The sequence below is a fragment of the Macrotis lagotis genome, chromosome 8, assembly GCF_037893015.1.
Source record: "Macrotis lagotis isolate mMagLag1 chromosome 8, bilby.v1.9.chrom.fasta, whole genome shotgun sequence".
Lineage (NCBI taxonomy): Eukaryota > Metazoa > Chordata > Mammalia > Peramelemorphia > Peramelidae > Macrotis > Macrotis lagotis.
In genome coordinates this window covers 28,960,207-28,984,174 of record NC_133665.1, presented here as the reverse complement: position 1 = coordinate 28,984,174, position 23,968 = coordinate 28,960,207, and the positions used below count along the sequence as shown (strand labels likewise).

At 36.1% G+C, this 23,968-nt stretch overlaps 1 long non-coding RNA gene across 1 annotated transcript in view; it reads left to right on the top strand.

Moving 5' to 3' along the window:
- Positions 1 to 20,853, top strand: part of LOC141495382 (uncharacterized) — a 29,671-nt gene extending 8,818 nt beyond the window's left edge. Inside the window, exons 2-3 of the long non-coding RNA XR_012470754.1 lie at positions 3,780 to 4,028; positions 16,727 to 20,853. This is a non-coding gene — a long non-coding RNA (uncharacterized LOC141495382). The remainder of the gene's footprint in view (positions 1 to 3,779; positions 4,029 to 16,726) is intronic.
- Positions 20,854 to 23,968: the final 3,115 nt, after the last annotated feature.

The window sequence follows — 23,968 nt, the reverse complement described above, 5'->3', positions numbered from 1 at the left end:
AAGAAGAACTAAGAAAGCAATTTTCACAATGACTATAACAATGTAAAGGAAAAGAACAACAAAAATGAAACAACACTATGATGGTCAAGGTTAGCAACAAAAGTAGAGATGAAAAAAATAAACCCTTCCCCTTCTTTCTTTGGAGATTCAGGGGACTGTGAGTGGAGATAATTGAAAATATTAACAGAGTTCATTTGAGGCATTGATTAATTTATGGAACTACTTTTTTATTAGGAAATAAAGAATAGGATGTATTGTCCATGTTTTCTGCTTTAATAGAACTTCCAACCAATTTACTAAAACTCCCCAGATTCTCTGGTAACCACCAGAAGTGAAAGTCACATTTAGTGACCTTAAGAACTGGCACTATAGTATTCCTGGACCTCACTAATAGTTCTTTGTTGAGACTGAGGCTTCTAATGTTGCTATGGGTACTGTCTTGTTATAAATTGATTCACCCTTCAGTACATCCTAACATTGAGTGTTTCTTCCACAAGTTGACTAACACTAGAAAGAATAACATGAAAGAAGGCAATACAGTAGAATGGAAAGTACTAGCTCTGGAAGCAAGAGGTATGGTCTAAATCCTTCTGAGGTTTACCATATGAGACTGTGGGCCAATCTTATAATGTCTCTCTGGTTCTCAATTTCCACATTGGTAAATTGAAGGGAGGAAGGGAGTTCTGAGTTTTCAAAAGGTGTCTGCAGTCCCCTCTAGCTCTCAATCTATGATTAGTGTTTATTGATCATAAAAATCTTTAAAAGATTCAAAATGCTATCTTAAAAACTTTCTGCTAATGACATTTTTCCTATATTTCAAAATCACCCAAAATTCCCTGAAATATGTAACAGTAGGGATAAAGTTGATGACCTTCTGACTATAACACTAAGTAAATTATAAAACAGGACATTATGTACTCAACTCCTAATAGGAGATGAATTTCCTATACCTAATTAAACCCTTCAGATGTTTCAGAATTTGTGAATTACATTAAGCCCTGGAATACTTGAGAGTTCCTAAAAGAGATCCATAATCTCTTAAAATAATTTGGCTTAACTATCTACCCAAGAAAAACAAAGTGGATGAAGAGTATTTATTTTCCAGATCCAGTACTTATTTTCTTGTACTTTTTTTTTTCAACCAGAAATTTGGTCCATTGCTGTATATATCTTGGACATTATTTTAACGATCATTAAGTATCTCCTAGAAATAAAACTTACCTTTTTTTCATTCAATTTTTTTCCCAGCAATGGGGATATGACTATGATCCATGGAATACTAAAGTCTATGATGAATTGAATTTATTTTTTTAATTTTTTTTAGGTTTTTGCAAGGCAAACGGGGTTAAGTGGCTTGCCCAAGGCCACACAGCTAGGTCATTATTAAGTGTCTGAGACTGGATTTGAACCCAGGTACTCCTGACTCCAGAGCCGGTGCTTTATCCACTATGCCACCTAGCCACCCAGATGAATTCAATTTAAGCATCACCTAAAAATAAAAGAGAGTAACTTTGACTAGCACATAGTAAACTCTTACTTAATGGTTATTGACTGACCAACTGGCATGGTAAGTGAGAACAAGCTAGAACAGTCTCTTAGTCAGTATACATTTATTAGGTGCCTATTTTGTGCTGGCATTGTCCAAAGTGCCAAGAATAGAAAGAAAGGCAAATGAATTTCTTCTCTCACACATATAAATAACATTCTAACAATGTATACAAGCAAAATATAAATAGGATGACTTGGAGAAAGTCAACAGATGGAGGGAACCAGCATTAAGAGAGATTAGAAAAGACTTTTTGAAAACAGTAGGATTTTTAGCTGGGATTAAAAAAAAGTCAAGATATGAGGTGGGATAAAATTCTAGGCATGGGGAACAGTCAATGATAATGCCATACATTATAAATCAAACTGATTATAAATGAGAAATTATTCAGAAGTTGTGTCAGGAAAGAAAGCAGGACTGAACATGTAGTAAGAGCAAGGATAGCCCATGTTCATGCAACTATTCAAACAATGTTTGTTAAATGCCTTTTTTTTTTTACCAGACACTACACTAAGTTCTGGAGAAACAAAAGCAAAAGATGGGATGGCAGGTTCCCAATATGTTGAATGTGCTTCTAGTACAGGACTAGTTGAGTCCCAATTCTGGACTTCCTCAATCTTCCCCAGACCAGCATTGGAGGGGCAGGAGACAAGGAAGACAAGGCATACAAGATCCCCAAGTGCTCCATTTATTCACCAAAACCACTGCTTAAATACCTTTCCAGTCTCTAATCCACTCCCACAGCACTCAGCAAGATAAGACTCTGGTATTCTAGGGCCATTAGGTGAAGATAATTCACAATGCTCCCATATACAATGATTCCCAACATATCCCCCTTCTTGTTTTTGAAACAAAATTATTACATAATGAATGCCACATAAGTTGTAGACAAAATTTCAAAAATAGTATACACAATGTCAATTAAACAATAATAAAAATTCCTTGAAATATATTTTTTCCCCAACTTACAAACAAAAACTACAAAGTTTTTTCTTTTGGCAACAAAAAAGCTTGCAAAGCAATCAAATTCAAAATTCAAACTAAAAGGAGTAACGTTTAACTTTACCTATTTCAGAGTTTAGACACTAACATACTCTCAACACAGAAAACAAGTCTTTTGTATTTCAAACTTATCAAGGTGAGATTGTTGGATACCCTAGCCAGCATCAAAATCTCAGAATATAGAACATTCTCCCACCTCTCCAGGCCAGTAGAGAGATGTAAAATGCCCTGTAGATGTTCAAATACACACACATATACACATAACCAATCAAGACAGATCAACAGCAATATAAGCCATAGGCACAGACTTCATTTGAAAGGCAAAATCCAGTTCCAAGTTCCAGAAAAAAATCTTCTTCTTCCCCTTTTCTCTTAACTAATCGAACCATGAAGCTTCCCCATCAATAACCCATTGAAAAACATAGTCACTGCCCAACACCCGCCCCAAACCGGGAAGAAGGCATGGGGGTCCCTTGATTTCTAAAATAAGTTTTTGGAGGGGGTCTTGTCCTTGTAGCAAAGCCTACATTCCATCTGAGACAAGGTTGAGTTTTGAAGTTCTCAAAAGGAAGAATTCCCCTCTCCCGCCCCCACAGAGGGTAGGAACTGCAGAGAATGAGAGAGTTTGAAATCACCTAAGCGGTTAACACCAGCACAACCTGGAGTTGCCACACCTTGTGAACAGTAGCCATCACCATAACAAACTGTCTAACAGCATGTGACATTTCACTCTCAACACAGGAGCAATTCACAGCCCTCTGCTTCTGGGGCAATGGTCTCAATAGGCTGAAAAGTGAAACTAGCAGTATTCATCAGAATCTACATCAAAGTCTGCATCAGGATCTGTGTTGGGGTCTGCGTTGGCATCAAGAGGTCTCTGCAGCCAGTTGCAGGTCCAGGGCCCTGAGTGGAGCCCAGAGTGCACAGTGGGGTCAGGCAGGCAGCCTCAGGTATAAAGAACAGCAAGCAGGTTCTCCACATCCCATACCAACTGCTCTGTCCCCTGGGGCACTGCCTCAGAGACTCTACTTCCAGCTGACTCCTCAGTGTTAAATTGTTTTCTCACTTTCTCTGGTCCCTCTTTCTTTAAAATCAGCCCACTAGTAACAAATAAACCTGTTACTTTCTCCAGTCTTGTGCTCTGGGATTGTCAACTGATTCTCTTGCTTGTATCTGCTGTCCTTATTCTGGATTTTACTCAGATAACTCCACCTTTATTGTCCCTTTACAGGTGCCATATGTTTAGTCCCAGCTTGGAGGTCATATGTAGAGTCCCTATTCCAGATTCTTATATTGAGTCCCAGTTCTGGACTCCTTCAATCTTCCCCAGGCAACATTGGAAGGACAGGAGACAAGGAAGTCAAAGGAATACAAGTTTCTCCCTCAAGATCTGCAAGTGCTCCGTTTATTCACCAAAACATCAGTGCTTAAATACCTTTCCAGTCTCTAATCCACTTCCACTCCCATGTTACTCAGCAAGGTAAGACTCTGGTGTTCAAGGGACACCAGGTGAAGATAATTCACAATGCTCCCATACACAACGGTTCCCAATACAGGACAGAAGGGAATTTCATCCTAGAAATTTTGTAATCTAAATATGCTACATAGTTGCTGGTCATTCTCTTCTAATTTTCACAACCTTGAAGAAAAGATTTGAAACACATTAAGAAGTATTTAGACAACATGTTTTTCCCCATTGCAACTTCAATATATCACAAGTTGGTCTAGGAAATTAAATAGAAGTTTGGGGGCAGTTTTGCAGGGGTCGTAGATGACATGTGAAAGTCAACAGACAACACAGAAAAAATTTAGAAACTCAGAAATAAAATATACATATAATACTGCATAATATCAACATATTTTATCTTTTAATAACAATAATATTTCAAGCTTCTTCTCTGGTATAAAGGGAGACCACAGTGGTGCTGTACTCCAAAGCCCTGCAATGTGGAAAGGATAACTATTTACAAATGGAAAGTCAGAGGACCATGGAATCATAGATTTACAGGTTACCTAGTCCAACTGTTTCAGTTTATAAATGAGGAAATCAGGATCCACAAGAATGAAGGAACTTGGCCAAGATCAACTAGGTAATAAGTGTCAGACATTGGATTTGCGCAACAATTCTCATACTCCAGAGCTAATGTTCTTTCTTCTGTCTTAGGAATGACTTCCTAATGACCCATAGTCAGTACATAATACATGTGACTCCAACTATTGCATATAGTAAAAAGGAACACTGAATTGAGCATGAAAGAATGTCTGGATTTGAATCCCAGTTCTGCCATTTTTGTTACATGTATACTGTGGGAAATGAAACTAATATAAAAACAGATGATGATAAAAAATGCTCATAGCCAACTCAGGGTCTTGGTGGGAAAGGTATCCCTCATATTATTAAGTTCATAACTTGTATCTGAATGCCATAAAATATAATAAATATAATATCACAATAATATAAAAATACAATGAAACAAAATAAATATTGCAATGTTGTTCAGCTATTTTTCAGTTGTGTTCAACTCTTCATGACTTTATTTGGGGTTTTCTTGGCAAAAATATTGAAATGGTTTACCACTTCCTTGCCAAGTTCATTTTACAGCTGAGGAAACTGAGGCAATCAGGATTAAGAGACTTGGCCAGTGTCTCACAGCTAATGAGTGTCTGAAAAAAGATGATCCTTTCTGAGCACAGGTCAGGCACTCTATCCACTTGCACTTATAGCACAATATAATACTGTAAATAATACATTATAATAAATGCAATAAAATGACATACAATAAAATTATATTTTTAAACAATCAAACAAGAGTTGAGGCAAAAGTAAAAAAAATGTTCTCAGCACCAGAGCTCTCTAGAACAGAGTGGGAAAGTGATACAATGGAAAATGTAAGAGATGTAAAAAAAAACAAGTGAAAATAGAATTTATTTTTAAAGAGAGAGAAAGCTAACTCGATTTGGGTTCCTTTTAAAAAATAGCTTTCTTGGGGCAACTAGGTGGCACAGTGGATAGAGCACTGGCCCTGGAGTCAGGAGTACCTGAGTTCAAATCCAGCCTCAGACATTTAATAATTACCTAGCTGTGTGGCCTTGGGCAAGTCACTTAACCCCATTTGCCTGCAAAAAAAAAACCCTAAAAAATAGCTTTCTCTAAAAGTTGGGCTTGGATTTGCATTTTTATATTTTGAGATCTGTATTTCAATATAATTGTTTTCTATTGTAATCCTTTAAATTTTACTTTCTGCATTTAAAGATGTTGTGAGAAGAGCTTCAAAGATTTCGCCAGAATGGCAAAACACTCTATGGTAATGGTGCTGAAAGCAAACTGGCCTAGGTGGAAAGCCAGTTATTAAATTTTCAGTGTGAGCATTACAAATCAGGACTTGATTTATTGTTTTATTGAATGTTTAGACTTAAGAAAGTGACTAAAGAAGATTAAACTTAAAAGTATATCATGCATACAAAGAGTCAATTAAAACAATTAGCATAGACTCCTGCAAAAAAATGTCGAAAATTTGACTCTTAATTTTAAATAAAAGATAGAAAATTTCTGGTTATAAATCCATAAAATAGGACAAATAAAATCCTGTAGTTATAAATTAGATTCATAACCAGAATCAACTTAAAGAATATCTGTGAATTTCCAAATTGGGGATGTCAATCATTGGGGATGTCATCATATCTTTCTAGCCCCATATAAACTAAAAGCAAGTATAGCATATGGCACATGCTCTGAAATTAGAGTTCCCCTTAGCCAGCCTCTCTCCCACACTCAATAGATAGAATGAAGGCTCCAAGTCAGGAAATCAAAACTGGTCTCAGACTAGTTGTGTGATTCTGGGCAGGTAGTAACTTAACCTCTATCTGCATTAGTTTCCTCATCTATAAAATGGGGATCATAATGATGCCTTTCTCACAGTTATTATAAGGACCAAATGAGATAAGATGTGTAAAGTACTTCACATATAGCAGGAGCTTAAAAATGCTTATTTCCTTCCTGCTTCCCTTCCCTTCCTTCTTTCCCTCCTCTATTCCTCCCTCTCTTCTTCCCTCCCTGCCTCCTTCCTTCCTCCCTTCCCTCCTTCATTCCCTCCCTCCTTCCTTCCTTCCTTCCTTCCTTCCTTCCTTCCCTCCTTCCTACCTTCTCCCTCACACAGGTTTGTTCGGACCCTGGAGAGCCATGATAGATGGAGGACTAAAAAGTAACTGCCAGTACATTTTCAGTGACTATGAGTTGGTATCTGGGAAAAAAGGAAAGGAAATAAAAAATTTGTTTGTCCTATAGAGCAAATTTTTTAACCTCTCAGTAGATTTATCAATGCTCTATTACTATAAGTCACAGAGAAATGTTACCTTAAACTGGTAAAGTATTTTCTCATCTAGGAGTTCCTTTAATCAATGAAATCATAGATCTATTCTTCCCCATTCTTACCCCATTACTCCATTTCCTACATCCCAGGTTGTGTTATCACTTCACAGTTCACATGTGTCTTTAAACTGCTTTTCAATACAGTTGTAATGGCACAGCATGAGCACAGTCTCTGAGCATTGAAAAAGAAGCCTTTGGAGCTTTACAATTACTGAAACCAAAGTGCTTCCAGGATTGGTTTTTATAGATTCAGAAAAAAAAAGATAGTCTGCAAGAGCTAAAGAGATAGATAGATAGATAGATAGATAGATAGATAGATAGATAGATAGATAGATGATAGACAAACAGACATAAACATATGAACAAATGCACCCATACATGTATGTGTAAGTATGTGATAAAAAGTATGTGTTTGAATTCCTGGGGTATGCTGGAGCCAGCTCAAAGCAGTTCTGAGAAGACAATTGTTAAATTTTCTTTGTTAAAATATATACCTCATCAATTAGCAACTGCTACAAATCAGGACTTGATTTATTATTTTGAATGATTATTGTTTTAGAATTGAAAAATCAATGAAAAAATATTAATGCAGAATATTACATTCATTTTCTTTTGCTATTGTTATCGGAGAACTGGTTGTTAAATATTTACCAATACATCCCTGCAAAGGTACCCAGAATTCATGTGGACCCAGATTTAAAAACAGATTTTCTATCCTCTATTGCCCCTCCCATTTTAAACTCATATTTATACACATGCCAAAAGGATCAATACAACATTTTTAAAATAAAAATAAAATGAGGCAGTCAATATTAATAGTACCTCACATTTATATTGTGCATTAAAGTAAGCTCTCCTTACAACAAATCTATAAATTATTGTAGATTATTTCCTCTTACACACACACACACACACACACACACACACACACACACACACACACACCCCAATTGTAAAGATGAAAAAATTAAGGCTTTCTGCAGTTAGATAATTGTTATCATTAGGAGCAGAGCTGGGATTTGAACCCAAGATCCTTAGTTTCAAGTCCCTAGAGCATACAGTCTCTCTTTCTCTTGGATTCCCTTCTAACTTTTGATTTTTAAGACAGGAGCAAGAACCAGATGACTTCTTACTTCCCTTCCTATCTTATAATTCTGTGAAAGTTTCCCATTGGCCTTGCTCCAGCCTCAGATCATACCAAATCAGAATGTGCTGGGACCTAAATCCCAAACAACCAGGCCTTCTAACAGGCAGTTTCCAGAAAGAAATGGGACCAATTGCAAATTTCTCTCACCCACTTAACTATTCCAACCCTCTTTTTGCCAAACTGACAATTGGCTTCTAAAAACTAATGGTGCCTAATTTTTTACATTTCGCTGATACTGTAAACAGTGCACATTCAATACAGAGCTGAGAATGGCAACAGCATTATGAAGCATACCCACAGCCAGCCCTGCTTTTACCTACTAATTGAGAACATCAAATGACATAAACCAATTGGTGTGTTTGTTGGCACAAGGGCTCCTAAGCAACAAAGAACCCAAGGAAAGCATGTGGTTCATTTACTAATGTGAGTGGCTTAATGGGGAAGGAGAGCTGACTGTACACAGAGAGTTTGGAGAACTGTCAATCACTACACAATCCTTCCTTCTTCCTTCAGAATGGAAAACTCAAGAGAAATGGCCAACTTGGTGATCCCAGGCTCTCTTTAGGCCTATTTGTAAAAAAGACATTTTCTTTCATATGTACCAAAGAGGCTCCCTCAAGAAGTTCAGAAACTTGGGACTATTTTTTGTTTGGTGTTCTCATCATAGCGGGAAAGGCTTTGCTAATTCCAGGCCAGGGTTCTTCCTGATGGCTCATGGAAGGAGTTTTTCAGAAAAAAAGTTTTGTTTCCCATCTTTAGAAACACAATCATGTTTTTCATTCATTCAATCAAACCACACTCATTTATTTGAGTTTTAGCCAAGCACTGAACTAAATTCTGGGGATACAAAGAAAAGCAAAACTAATCCCTACCCTCAAGAAACTCACATTCTAATGGAGAAGAAAACATGTAAATTATGAGGTATGTACAAGTTACAATAAATAAAATATAATAAAAACAGAATAAAATATAATAATATATAATAATATACAATGCTGCAATGTAATAAAATAAATGCAATAAAATTATATACAATAAAAGATGAGGGGGCCAATATTAATAGTAGCTCACATTTATATTGTACATTAAAGTAAGCTCTCCTTACAACAAATCAGGCTAATAAAGTATATTTTTCAAAAGTCAAATAAAATTTGAGTCAAAGGTGAAAAGATATGATCTGAGAATCATCACTCTCTAGGACTGGGGGGGTGATACAATGAAAAATAGAAATGATATAAAAACATAAGAGTTGGACAACTGCCTTGACCCAAACTCTGATAAGATCAAAAACAAAAATGGTGACTCAAAGTGAATATAAACTGATGACCAAGAATGTCCCAGTTGGCTTTTCCAGTTCTCAATTAAATATGGTAAAAGGGAACTAAGAAGAATGGAAAACTCAAAAATTACTTCTGAGCAAATACTTCTAATTTCTTCTCAACCAAATTTTTGTTCAGAGTGTTGCTGGGAAAGTTTGACTTTTTCCTTTTCCATATATTTTGACTACTAGTTCAAAAAATAACTAGTAAAAGTAATAGTAAAGAGAGAACTGGACTTGGAATCAGGAAGACCTGGTTGAAATTCTGTGGCAGCTGTATGAACCTAAACAAGTCATTTAACCCCTCTATGCCTCAGTTCTCTTATCTGTAAAATAATGGCAATGTATTTGATGGCATCTGAGGTCTCTTTCAGCTCTAAATCCATTATCCTAAGGGGGCAATAGAAGAGAAAAACTGTCTGGATAACTCATACACTGAAACTACATATAACTCCTTTCTATAATTGGGTTTTCTTGGATAAGAAATAATACCATATTCAAACCAAGCAGCAGATTTCTAACACTAAGATAATTCAAAGCATTTTTGAAGATTCCATTGAGGTAAGACTGTATATACCTTACTACCTGCCCTCTGATGCACCCCATTGTACCAGATGCAACTTCTACAGTTTATCTCTAATCTAATACTGATTCTTAATTGTCTGCTTTAATAGAAAGAAAATTACGGACTGCTCCCATTTTTATTAACATATCATCATAGATCCTTTTTGACATGTCTATGTTTTCTTACTAATTGTTCACTCTGATAGATACACAGGTATTTAAGTTCCTGGGAGACCAGAGCCTGCCTTTTTAATATGCTTTCAATAATGCCTAGAAAAATATTGTGCATACACAGGCACTTGTTGAGAAAATATTTGATGAGGTTATAGATGCATCTGGAAAGTACATCATTATAAAAAAAAATCTGGCTCTGGTATAGGATTAAGGAAAAAAATGTTTAGTGTTTGGCCTTTGGCAAAAATAAGGTGGAAACTCCCCAGTTTAACAGATGCGATGGATATCTTTATGGTGAAGGATGACAGAAGATTGGGAGGAAGATTAATTTATTTCACCTGGGTTGCATTTGGAACTGCTTTGGAGCCAGGCAGCAGCCCTTGGGTGCTGTGAGGACTCCACAGTCCCAAGGCAAGAAGAGAAGCTCTTTGTTTCTGGGGGAGCTGCCTGGCTGACTGTAGCCAGCTTTGTGAAATGGTCACATTTCACCCTTTAAACAGGAGAGGGGGACAATGGGAGCTTGAGTCCAGCTCAGCAGGGGAGTAGAAGGAGTTGTCTGCCTTCTTTTGGTATGAAGTCCCCCAGACCCAGCCACCTGGAAAATAAGCTGGAGTTGAGCCCAGGATGAGGTCCAATTTGAAACTGTCCCACACAACCTTCCACTATGATGCGGGCAAGTCCCAACAAATTAGAGGCTTGCCCTTAATGACCTTTAAAATTCTTTCTACCTCTCTATCAATGGCTCTAAGCGGCAGAGCTTTCTCTTTCTAGGAGACTCTTCCTTTCTCTTCTATCCTTGGAGATGCTTAATAAGCATTCTCCCTAACTCCATCCCATATTCAGATTTTCTTTGGTAGAGAAAGAAAAAATGTAACAGCTAAACAATGTAGCAAATGAAAGGAGAATTACTTTGAAAGTTCCCTTCCCTAAACAATTCATCATTGTAGTCATTGAACAAGAATTTATTAAGCAACTACATTGTCAAAGGGAAAATGAAAAGTGCTGTGAATACAAAGATCAAAATAGTCCCTGAACTCAAGAGCCTTCCATACATCTGGATAAGTCCAAAAAAATAAATACTAATATTAAATTGAAATACAAATATTCAAATGTTTAAAAAATACAAAGTATTGAAGATGATCACAAACGTGGGAGGGGGGAGAATCAGAAAAGACTTCAAGTGGGCACTGACCCTCATAGGAAGCAAGAGGTTTTAGAGTAGAAGGTGAGAAAGAAATCCAGTTCAGACAGGAGGGAAGAATTTGAAACCATAGTACAAATGTCGGAAATAGAAAACCTTGTATCAGGAATCAGCAATTTAATCAAATGGACTGGAGTGTGAGAGGGAGAGAAATGTGAGATCACTCTAGAAAAATATGCTGAGAACAGACTGCCTTTAAAATCTCAAGCACTATAGTGGGAGTTCACGTTTTAAATTAGAGGGAGAGGATAGGTTTTTCACTCTAAGTTTCATTGCTGTTGTCTTTCATTTACATCCGGGTTTCCCATGTTCTTCCCCTTCAGGAAACACTTGTAAATCTATATAAATTGATCTTGACACATTAGTTGAGGGGAAAAGGGAGAGGGGTTGGTCTCATGGCCAATGAGAAAAATTGGAGAGCACTTTAACATCATTTTAAGATCAAGGAACTTTTCTAGGTAAGAAAGATAGAAGGAAGCCCACTGAAAGAAGGGGGAGGAAGAGGAATGAAAAGGAAAGAGGGGAGGAATGGAGTGAAGAGAGAGATAGTCAGACAGCAACAGAGACAGTGAGAAAAAGAGATTGAGAGACAAAGACAGAGACAGAGAGAAAAAGACAGAGAAAGAGACAGACAAAAACAGAGAGAAAAAGAGACAACAGATTAAAAAAAGACAGAAACAGAGAGATAGAGACAGAAACAAGAAGAGGGGAAGGGGGAGTGATGGAATAAGAAGTAAAAGGACAATTCAGCTATTCCAGGAAGGCTTGGATTAGATATTACATATCTCCTGTGTCTATATCTGACTGAGAGTTTTCTGGGTGGTATGGTGAGAGAGATAGAAATTATAAGGAAAAAGGGATACAAAGAGTTGCTGTGGGAAGTTATCTTGTCCTGGATATAATCATGTATTACTTTAGGCAGAATTATGACTATCTCATCTCTTTATCTCCTACTATGTCCAAGGTTTCAAACAGTCTGCTCAACATTAATTCCTACCAAGAGATTAGTTTATGTGTGAACACATCACCTGTCCCAAGGTTGTGAAGGATCAGAAAATCTTGAAAGGAATGAATATCTAATAGTGAGATAAGAATGTGTTAAGGAGTGATTGGGAAGAGTATGCAAGGGGAATAAAGTGGGATGTGAAGGGCTTTCCAACTTCTTGAATTATATTACATGGGTGCCTGCTTATTGACAAGATCTGGACCCACTTTTGATTGCAAGCCTCTATTTCCTTACTATCTGGAGAATGAGGAAGGCAATAATGAGAACAAACTATCTTTCATTTTGCTTTTGTATTCCTAGTGTACAGCATGTAGTAGACACATAATAAATGTATGTTGGATTGAGTTCCCACCTAATTGAAGGAATTGCTTTGTGGTTATTATCATCCCATCTAAATCTTTCTTGATAGTTTGTCTCTCCAAAGCACAAGATTTAAAGTTAAGTAATTGAAAGGTCACGGGGGGGGGGAGAGAAAGAATCATCTTTTTAATTTTTCAGTCATGTCCAACTCTGCATGACCCCATTTGTTTTCTTGGTAGATTTCCCTAAAAATGTCAGCAAACAGCATTGAGGTCTGATAAAGGTTCATCAAGCTTTGCTCTAAAAAGCATCTAGTCCAAACCCTTCAGTTTAAACAGAAAGAAATTTTATCTTTGGGTGAAGTTGACTTTATCAAAGTTACTTTGAGTAAAGTAGTAAAGAAGTAAAGTGACTTAACCAGGATCTTATAGACATCAAGCCACAGAGCTGTGATTCTTCTGTTTGTATTATCTTGTCTCTTTCTCCTTACTTTTGCTGTATTCTTCAGGTCAAGGTTTCTAATGAATAACTGAAAATGAATAGAAAAAAGGGGAAAAAAACTCAAGTTTTAAGAGGAAAAAGTGGGAAATGCTACTTTGTAAATTTCTTGGGGGAGAAACTGTATGGCCTATATAAAAGCTTTTGAAAATATGTCTAATGATGCATGAACATGATATACAAATCCTTAACAATTTCAACATCTTGTAAGCAACTCTAAGGGAAATCCTAGTAGAGATCTCTGTTCTAGAGGGATAATTTTGAATGAATAAAATAAAAAGGAAAGTGAGGGATAAACAGAAAACAAAGGAGGAAAAGTGAATGGAGTACAGAATTACATTGGCTCCCAAGGAAATAAACCATATTAGCTACTGGGCTGATTATGTTTTGACATTACCCTCAGTACATTAGTGAACTGATGGCCATTCAAAGCCTGGGAAAGCTCTCCATTCAAGGCACTTGGATTCCAAAGTATCTTAAATATTACCAAGGAAACACTTCCTTTCCTGACTGATGAAGTCCTTTTGGCTCCAGCTCCCAATCTATTATGTGTGGTTGTTTTTGCTACCATGAAAGTTCTCTCCTAATGTTTTACCTAGCAAAAATAAAAGTTTAAACTTTCCTGGGGTGATTAAATTTGAATGAAAGGAGATTACTAATTCCTACTCAACTGTCTCTGCTATAATGATGCTCTGGGAAGCAAGGTCTCTTAACCAAGCTGTCAGCTCTACCAGGGATAACCAATGCTAAAGCATCATGGGCTTGGAGGAGAAGGAGGGAACCAAAGTCTTGGCCATTCATGAGGCCTTTATGTTGGAAGATTAGTCCAGTTAATGATCCCAGGCTCCAGAGAAGCTTAGCTTTGTACCAGGTTCAGTGGATCAGAGATTTAGGGATGGAAGGATCATTAGAAGTTTTGTACTCCAACTCTCTCATTTCATAGATGAGGAAACTGAGACCCAGGGTAGAGTGAGAAGTCAAGGACAGAGCTTTAGAAGAACACTCACATTTAGATGATGTGAAAAGGAAGATGAATCAGCAAATGAGACTAAGATGCAAGTGACTAAACAAATAGAAGTGGAACAGGGATAGAATTGTATAATTGGAGTAGAATCAAGAAGGACACAGAAAAATTGTATCCTCATATTTTTGGAAAGAACAAGGGGAATGAGAAAGGAGAAAAGGCCATTTGATTTGACAATTAATAGGGTCCTGGTGAAATTGTAGACAATAGTTTCAGCCATACTGGTCAGGAATGAAGTTAGAGTTTTATGAAAGGGGAAAAGTACTTAAAATAGTTTGGAAATGGAGGTAGAATAACTATTTTTTCTCAGAGTTTAGCAGTGAAAGAAGAAACAGTAAGACTGTACAATGAAAGATTGAAACGATAAAGAAAAGTTTTTTTCTCTTTTTAATTTCCATGCTGGAGAGACCTGAGTATATTTGGAGGCCAAAGATATGAACCTCGTGGAGAAGGAGAAAATATAAGGAGATAAGATAAATATTATCACCAATCTTGCAAGGACATGGCAGAGATGAGGAGGACGAGTATATAGCATTAAGGTCCCAGTTAGCAAGTTAGCTTTGGTCAAAAGGATGAGCAAATTTTCTGATACTATAGGGGGGGAAAGGGAGATGAGTGAAAATATAAAATAAGTCCTTTGAATGTAAGTTCTGATTTTTTTTTTAGTCCTAGAATTACAACTTAAATCAATGTATACTATGGAAACAATATAAAGACTAACAGACTACCTTCTGTGGGGGTTGGGGGGGGGGGAATTGAAGATCAAGTGCTTGTATGACCTAAAAAACAAAGCACAGGTCAAATATTTTCTCTAGTCAACCTTAGAAACCAGAGAAAGGATTATTTTCTTGTTTGTTTTTAAAATCTAACTTGAGGGGCAGCTAGGTTGGGAAGTGGATAGAGTACTGACCCTGGAGTCAGGAGTACCTGAATTCAAATCTGGCCTCTCAGACACTTAATAATTGCCTAGCTATGTGACCTTAGGCAAGTCACTTAACTCCATTGCCTTAAATTTAAAAAAATCTAACTTGAATTTCTCTATATTTAAGAGGAGAAATAAAAGCCTAACCAGTTTGTTTGGAAGATTAGAAAAAGAGATAGAGGAGGCTGTTCAATAAAAACAGGTATACCTGATTTGATGACATAAGCTGAGTGACTATTTATGAATCATAGTTTTTTGTGACTAGAATACAATTTTTCATAGACTAAGGGAGCCATTAAACTCTATAAAGGATCATTTTATAAAGTAAAGAATTCTTTGTGATTTGTGAATGAATCATCATCTGGTTGATCCAATTAGTAAGCCAAGTTCAGCATGCTAGACAGAAGTATCCTTACATCATAAATTTGAAGCTGGAAGAGACCTTCAAGGTCACCTTGTTCAACCTCATGTTCCACTTAAGGAATCAGAGGACCAGAGAAGTTAAATGATGCCCAGGACAAGAACACCCCAGTTGTGTGTGGCAGAATCTTGTTTTGATTCCAGGCTTTCTGACTCCAAAATCCAGGACCCTTTCCACTTCATGACCCTAACTCATTTTCCTAAAGCAGGGCATGCCTTTCTCTTTCCCTTCCTGCCTCTCAGAAGTATGAAAGTTAATTACTAAAGGAGAAACATTTGGAGAGCTCAAATCTTTGATTAACTGTGGCTTTTAATTCCCTACTCTGTCCCTCCCCAGGGGAGAGAGTTATAAAATAGACTTCCTCACACCCCATTATAATCCTCAGTGGTATCCAACTCATTAAATCCCAACCCAGAACTTGAACTAGAGTGCCCTGCCCTAAGCTTCTATGCTTCAGGAAAAGAGTTACCTCCTATGACCAGAGATTTGCATACTTTCTTGTTTTCAAGCCTGAGTGCTTTATAGCTTAATTTAAAAACATGCAAATCTTTCCCTGCTTTTTTTCAAGTAGTGGAGAAAATCTGTGAGTATTTAGGAGCTGGGAGGTGCCTATGATACAAGGAGCTTAGAAGAAAGAAAAGAGAAAGGGGAGGGGAGGGGGGGTTACAGAATTTTCCTTTCTTCAAAGACTAAAATTCACAAACCACACATCTGATACTCTTATTTCTTCAACTTGATTATTTGGAGAAATTACAGAAATGTCTATGTTTGCATTTTGGTAAATGACTCAATATTTGGAGGGGGAGATGAATTTCCATATATAAAGAAATGCACATATTTTCCCTTAAGTATATCTGATTTTAGACAACACATTGTAAGGAGTCTGACATTCTTTGGAGGTGAGGAAATTGCTATCTGGATGTTGCCAATTGAACAATAATCTCCTCCCCAAATATCTAACACAATTACACAAAAATTTTTAAAGAATCTTACATTGGAGCCAAACAAACCTCTATAGCCATATTCATCTTGCAAAGGGGATTACCTTTGATAAGCATTTGAATCAACTTTCACATTGCAAGGGGCTACATATTCAGAAAAAAAAGTCTAAATCCTTATCAGGTGGGCCAGCAGACCAACACAGTTGGCCACCACACTGTGCTAATCAAGTAAAGGTCGTATGTTTAATCTCCATGGAAACTATTTAGTTTCATTCTGTTCTTTGTCCACTCAGAAAATGTCAAAGCTGAAAAGAGCCTAAGAGAGGATCCAGTCCAACTCTTTCTACTTGAAGGATGAAATTAAAGCCTGAAGAAATGAAATCATAGCCAAAACTAAGGTGGATTAAGACATTTCCCCAAGATACCATCTTCCCTAGGCGAATGTGTGATTCTTCAACACTGAGACCACCTCACCATATCTCTTGGCTTGCTCTTCTCTCCTGGTTTCTGGCTGTGGCTTGCCTCTGCTATCCCAGGATCCCATCTTGTTTCAGTGTCACCCCATACCCCAAGATCTGCCTTCCCTAATACTACAGAAATACCTGTTAGACTCCCTGGGTACAGCTTCAGCATCTTGTGATTCTGGCTAAATCTAAGGATGGACGGTCCATTAAGCTGTAACCCCTCCATTCTAACACGTTTTCCTTTTTGCCACTATCCCTCCTTCCCTTTCCCCTTTATAAGGGGGATGTGGATAGAGCATAGTGGATAAAATGATAGATCTAGAGTCAGGAAAATCTGACATCAAATTAGGTCTCAGACATTTACTAAGAGTGTAATATTGGGCAAGTCACTTAATCTCTAACTTGCCTCAGTTTCCTTAACTACAAAATACAGATAATAATAGCATCTATTCTACAATGTTCTTTTGAAGATCAAATGAGATGGGATTTATAAATCATTTAGCAGTCCCTAACACATAGTAGGCAGTCATTAAATATTTATTGACTGCTGACTTTTATTACAGGTGATAAGTTTTTAGCTAAGACTCTGGGTAAAGTAGTTCAGGACAAAACGTTACTTAGTGGAAAAATTGAAATACAGGTCTACTAACTTAGTACTATTGTTGTTGTTTGTTTGTTTTTTCTATTAGGCTACACACTGCTTTCACAGTTACTATTTTTATAAAAGTGTGGTCACTGATGAATGGATTGTATGATTGCCAGGCGGATGGGTCTAGGACTCTAGTAGAGGACTTATACCAAGGCAGGGAGTATGAATGAAAGTCATTCAGGGCAGAATAAAAGGATTGTTATGTAGTAGTTAGGATCTAGTTCAGATTCAGTTTGTGATGGATCTAGTCAACATGGTTTTGTGATTTCCTCCATTGGCATTCAACAGCATAAAGCAGAAAAGGCAGGTAGTAGAGGTAATCCAGTCTGGGATTTAGTAAAAGGCACCAAAAATGGTAGGGCAATGGAATAAAGCATTCAAGGGTAAAGAACAATGTATAACTGAACTGCTTAACTCAAGGATCAAGAATATAGAGAAAGAGCAAAAGAATAATATAAAAAATAAAGAATGGCTGGATGCTATAGTGAAGATGAAGAATAGGTTTAAGAGGACAGATGTAGAGGAAAAATGGAAGAATGCAGGATTATAGAGAGAGAAATTCTAAAATTCAAGATTGTAAAGGTAGAAGTTATTAAGAGAAATATGAGTTAAATAAAAAAACAGTTGAGTGAATTTTAAACTAGTTGAATGAATGAATTCAAATAGAATTCTTTAAAAACAGTTTTATTGAGGCAGCTAGGTAGCACAGCGAATAGAGTATCAGCCCTGGAGTCAGGAGGACCTGAGTTCAAATCCAACCTCAGACCCTTAATAATTACTTAACTATGTGACCTTGGGCAAGTCACTTAATCCTATTGCCTTAATAAATTAAAAAAAAGTTTTATTGATGTGATTTGTTTTCATTACATTTATAGATCACTTTCACTTCATGAGAGGCCTCATAACAAAGTGAAGTAAAACCAATAATACAGGGACCTCACTTGAAAGAACATTACACATTTGTAGTGTGTACATAGGCATACACATAGACTTCTCTTTTTATTGGCAGAAATCTATTTTTCCTTCCTCCTACTCCATTTTTTCATGAGGAGTAAAGAAAAGAACAATTTATACAATGAAAACACCATTGTAAAGGCAAACAACTTTCAAGGAACTAAGGATTTGATCAGTGAAGTGACCAACCAAGATTCCAGTAGATCAATGATGATGGTGCAAACTACCCACATCTACATATAGAAGTGATAGACTCAAGATCAGAATGAGGTATACATTTTTGGGACATGGTTAATATACAAATCTGTTTTGCTTGACTACGTATATGTGTTGCAGGAGTCTCTTTTATTTTTTCCAATGGCAGAGAGGAGAAGTGAAAAAGAAAGAGAGAAAATTAATGCTGGTTAACTGAAAAAATAAAATTAATTTAAAATAAAATATGATGCTCAGAAAAATAAAGATTGTCAATCCCATGTTAAAGTGGACCTCTAAACATCCTTTCTGTTTCCACAATTCCATGATTATTTGTTGTTCAACAACACTTCTATGATGATCCATTCTTTGGAACATGATCTAATTTATTCTTTAGGAGCAGTTTCTGAAAAAAGTCCATTTTTTGTATTTGTGTATTAAGTAAACTGGTTCTTTAATTCTCAAACTATGTTAATTATGTCTTTACTAATAGCTTCTTCTTTTTTCCCATTTTAAAAATTATTTTTAAACATTTTAGAGGAAAATGATTCCTTCTCAATTTCTCTAAAAGTTACTTTAAAAGAGCATTCTTTTAAAAAGAAAGGAGAGAATGCATGTATATAATACTGAAGAAACAGCTTGCTTATTCATTTAAGTGAAATATATTCTTTGTACAAGAAAAATACACCCCCAGCACTATGGATCTCATGTCTGGCTTCAAATGAGAAATGAACAGACCATGGAAAACTATTGACAGCCCACATGGCATGGCATGTAGAAAACATAACTCTTCAAGCCAATACTAAGGGACCCTGCAGGAATTCAGTTTGTCAAAACTAAAGACCAAATGAGAATGGAGGTTTGCCCATTAGGACATGGCTGGAAAGAAATGTGTTTTCTTTAAGGAAAAAAAAAAAGATATGTATTCCAAGTCAACCCACACTTATGAAGGTGCCATGTTGAGTAATCAATTTAATAATGGAAAGCAGAGCAAGTAAGATAAAAGACTTCTAGAGGAAAAAGAGTAAGAGGAGAAAAGTCACTGAACATTTCTAGGAAAGAGATCCTATCCTACTCAGGCTTAATAAAGGAATTTGGAAGAGCTGTGGGTTAAATACAAATAACTTTTAGGAAGCTTTAAAACATAAAACAATTGAATCAAAGAGAAAGATGTTCCATAATAATTTTTAGAGGTCAAAGACTTAGGAAAGAATGAAATTAAGGGTGATAAAATGCACATTATCTTTTCCCCTCCCACCTGACTTGAATGGGGAAAAATGTAAACCTGCTGTTGAAGGGATATGACAACATTAGTGAGGGAAGGGAGAAATACAGGCCATAGAGAATTTGAAATATTGAATTTCCTTTATGCTAAGAATATTAACTTATTCTTTATTTTTGCTTTTATTCAATGTTTTTTTTAGACCTACTTGTGATTTTTTTTTCCCCATGTAGGGGAATCTCAGTAATAAAGCTCCCTCTACAATAACAGATTGATAATTTTAAAAAAATTTTCTTGATGATTTTAAAAAAGCATCACTGTCATATCCTCATCCTCCTTCCCCAATGGTAACTTATTTTATAACTAAGAATTACAATGTGCAAAATAAGTTCACACACTAATTATATCTGATGGTAAAAATCCCTATATAAGTAGCACTATACTAAGACAAGGGAGATATTCTTCATCATCTGTTGTCTTGGTCATTACAATAGTCTTTTTTATGTTGTTGTGGCTATTGTGTGCATTTTTTCCTCTTATTTTTTTTCTAATTTCACCATCAATTCATACAAATCTCATGGATCTCTGAATCACTCATATCTATCATTTATAGTATAGTGTTGTTTCATTTCATTCATATAACACAATTAGTTTATCCATTCTTCCAATCATTGGACACCCATTTTTCTTCCAGTGTCTTGTCAGGTGGTATATTATATTGTATTGGACTTGGAGTCAAAAAGGCTTGAGTATGAATATTGCCTCAGATATTTACTGTCTCTGAGTAAATCACTTAACTTTCAGATTCAATTTTACTATTTATAAATAAGGATCATAATAGTTCTTACATTGCAGGGTTATAATGAGGATGAGATGAGAAAATATATGTCCAGTGCCTCTTAAAGTATTATATTAAAATTTTATTATTACCATAAAATATTGAAGCATTTTTTAATTTTTGAAATTAAAATTGTTTTCTTCCAATGATCAAGTCTCTATGTTTTTCTTCCTTAAACTTCCCTCTACAAGAAAAAAAAGACAACCTGGTATAATTAAATAAAACAAATTTCCATGCTATGACCAAAAATGTGTGCCTTATTCTGCATACTTATTTCATCACCCCTGTCAGTAGATGGGTAGCATTCTTCATCATAGGTTATCTAGTATCATAACTGATCATTCCATTTGTCAACTTTCTTAATTCTTTCAAAATCATTCACTATTACAATGTTGATGTTATAGTATATATTGTTTTCCTGGTTTGGCTTGCTTCCCTCTGCACCAATTCACTGAATCTTCCCTGGTTTTTCTGAAGCCGTGTCTTTCTTCTTTCTTACAAAACAATAGAAATTCATCACATTAAAATACCATACTTTGTTCAGTTAGTAAGCAACTCCTTAATTTTCCATTCTTTTCCAGGACAAAATGAGTTGCTATAAATATTTTTGTACCAGCAAGATCTGTTTCTCCTTATTTGTTCTCTTTAGAGCATAGATTGTTGGTTCAAAAAATCTGCAGAGTTCGAAAACTTTTTGAATCACTTTGTATGGTGAATACTGAAAAACAAAACTTATGTTACAAGACAGTTGACTTTATGACCATTTAATTCTATAAGGTATGATGTAGCAAAGAGAAAATATAGCTTTCTCAAAGTCTGTGCCAACAGAGTAAAACTTTAGAAGGTACTACCAAAGTTAAAAGTTGCCCAGGATGTATTGTATATCTGTCATCTGAAAATCAGCCTTGCTTTTAATTAACCTCAGAGAAGGTCATTGTGAAGTTTGTTATGACCATTACCACAGCAACTTTCAATGACTACCTAAGAGATCACAGAATGGTTGCAATGTGCATTGGTGGAGGGAGTATCCACAGGATAAAATTCTTTTTTCTAAAAATTTTATTTATTTAATGCAAAGGGCTAAAGTGACTTGCCCAAGGTCACACAGCTAGGCAATTATTAAGTGTCTGAAGTCAAATTTGAACTCAGGTCCTCCTGACTCCAGGGCAGGTGCTCTATCCACTGTACCACCTAGCTGCCCACTGATAAAATTCTAGATCCTTGAAGAAATGTAGTGAGAGCAGTAAGCTTCACTGGGACAGGAATCATTCAAATTTACTGTATCCCAGCTACATAGCCCTGGAAGCACCAGGTACCCTAAAATATTAATTCTAATATCTTAATGAGTTAATGCAGAAGCAACATGAAAAAATGGATATAGCACTGACCTGAAAGTCCTGAGAACTTAGATACAAATTTGACTATGACATATATTAACTTTATAACCCTGGGGAAATCATTTAGCCTCTCAGAACCCCAAGTACTTCCCTAAAACAGAGGTGTTTAACCTGGGGACCTTGGAACATTTTTAAAAATGTGTTTCCATATCTGTATTCTAATAAAATTAGTTTCTTTTCTAATGCATTGTATATTATTTTATGCATTAATATTCTAAGACAGTCTAAAACATACTAAACATTCTAAAACATTCTAAGACATCTATAAGTTTTACCAGACTGTCAAAGGGGTCCATGACACACATAAAAATAAGTTAAGAACCCCTTCTCTAAGTTTATAAGTGTAGGCACTTGCTCTGTATTAGTAAAGGTTTCTTCCTTACTAGGAGTAGCCTTTATCTATAAAGCACCACCCCTCAGACAGGCAAATCAGAACAAGCAAATGTTCCTTTTGGGTCCCATTAGATGTCATATGTTAAGACATAGCCTTACCTCAGGAAGGCAAGAAGCGTTAATAAAAGGTTCCCATTCCCAGGTTAGCAATAGATGAGTAGGTCACTCAGCCTAGCAGTTTGCCAGGTCCCAGTTTCTGGTTTCCATCAAATAAGAGTTCTCTGAAAATATATGTAGGGAATAAGGGGGGGGTGGGGTGGAGATCAGGGAGAAATGAAGAGGTAAAGGAGCCAAAAAGAAATGAGCCAAAATCTCAGAATTCACAGATTCTACAATATAAAGTGTCACAGCATAAACAAATGAAGAGGACATAAGAATATCTAAATATCAACACAGAGAAAGAAGCAGGCTCATGAGCAATTAGAAAATGAAGACCTATTCTAGATCTACCACTTTGTACATTGTATGACCTTGGAAGGTCATACAATGACCTTAACTTCTCTAGATCTTGGTTTCTTCATCTCTTAAATGAAATTACCAGATGAGATATCTTCCTGATCTCCCTTCAAATGTATATGTCTATGATTTTCTAATTTCCAAAGACCACATTCTACTTTCAACAAATCATTCTATGAAAACAAATTTATGAAGCACATGAATTAAGGAGTAATTTATTCCCTTTAGCAAAGGATTCTTTCAAATAACATTACATCCAAATATACTTCAAGAATGATTCTATTGACATGAATTATATTTTCTTGCAGTTTTTAGGAATGCATCTGTTGCGTACAACAAGACACAGTAACAGCATAGACGAAATCTGACCTAAAATGGGGGCAATGGCTTTATTATTTTCTCAATTTGTGAATTCAGCATCTTGTTGACACAGGTCAGGTTAGAACCTCTATAATCCAATAAAAAATTGCCTTCTCATCAACTTGAAGTGACAAAAAGAATACAGTTCTTAAAAGACTGCAGACCTGAATTTGCTAGAATCATGTCTCGTCATTTCATTTGACAGAGGTCTTAAGTCTTTCAAAATTATTCACTTTCACAATGTTGATGTTATAGTATATACTGTTTTCCTGGTTCTGCTCACTTCACTTTGCCCAGTTCGTTGAGTCTTCCCTGGTCTCTCTGAAGCCATCTCTTTCTTCTTTCTTATAAAACAACAGCAATCCATTCATTACATTCATATATCATACTTCATTCAGCCATTCTTCAATTGATGGATACTCCCTTAGTTTAAAATTCCTTTCCATGACAAAAAAAAGTTGCTATAAATATTTTTCACCTAAAGGATCATTTTCTCCTTCTTTGATCTCTTTAGAGATCATTAATATGGACTAAAATGGAACTTAATAAATATAGTTGTGCAAACTTTGACAAGTCATTTGCCTTGTTTCCTCAGTTGTAAACATTGGGG